Source organism: Penaeus monodon, chromosome 27, assembly GCF_015228065.2.
Source record: "Penaeus monodon isolate SGIC_2016 chromosome 27, NSTDA_Pmon_1, whole genome shotgun sequence".
Lineage (NCBI taxonomy): Eukaryota > Metazoa > Arthropoda > Malacostraca > Decapoda > Penaeidae > Penaeus > Penaeus monodon.
In genome coordinates, this window is record NC_051412.1 from 26,589,700 (window position 1) to 26,590,321 (window position 622).

At 36.5% G+C, this 622-nt stretch overlaps 2 protein-coding genes across 4 annotated transcripts in view; one reads left to right on the top strand and one right to left on the bottom strand.

Annotated features, from left to right (window-relative positions):
* The window catches only part of LOC119590739 (F-box/LRR-repeat protein 7-like), a gene marked incomplete in the record, with an annotated part of 93,152 nt that overhangs the window by 69,926 nt on the left and 22,604 nt on the right, over positions 1-622 (bottom strand).
* Positions 1-622, top strand: part of LOC119590740 (zinc transporter ZIP13 homolog) — a 62,164-nt gene that overhangs the window by 3,397 nt on the left and 58,145 nt on the right. The gene's annotated exons all lie outside the window — the stretch shown is intronic.

The window sequence follows — 622 nt, forward strand, 5'->3', positions numbered from 1 at the left end:
TATTGTCAGTTACTGATAGTGATAATTTGATGAGATTATTTGGCAGACCAGAGTTCATTGTTTACACTCATAAGATCAGGTGAACAATGAAAGTCATGAAGGGTATACAAGGTCTTTAATGTATGGTGCTGATAGTCCACTATAATTCAGTTTTCTGGCTTCAAGTGTTAGTGATAAGATGAGTGGATTTATCAGTTCTGCTTTGATGGTGCCGAGTCTAAGCATATATATGCATTATTAAATAATGGGAAGATATTACTCAAAACTGAATCATCTTATAAAAATCATCATACATAGTAGCCTTCATTGATAGGATTTGTGAAGCCATTCCTTTGGAAACCAAATAGAAAATACATATGTAGTCACTGGATAGCGTGATTTTTATCTTATCACGATCAGCTTTTGGGCATCACTTCAGAGATATACCAAGACAGAGATGACAGTTACAGACCCAAGGCAGGTTGTAGAGGTGGTGTGCCAGGAGCTGGTATGTGAATGACATGTGAGGACACCGTGTTATAACTGATAAAAGACAGGGAAGCTGGTTGAAATTGAAAGGGAGATTTTGGTTACTGACTTTGTGGAAAATTATGATAGCTATAGAGGATGATTATGATACTCT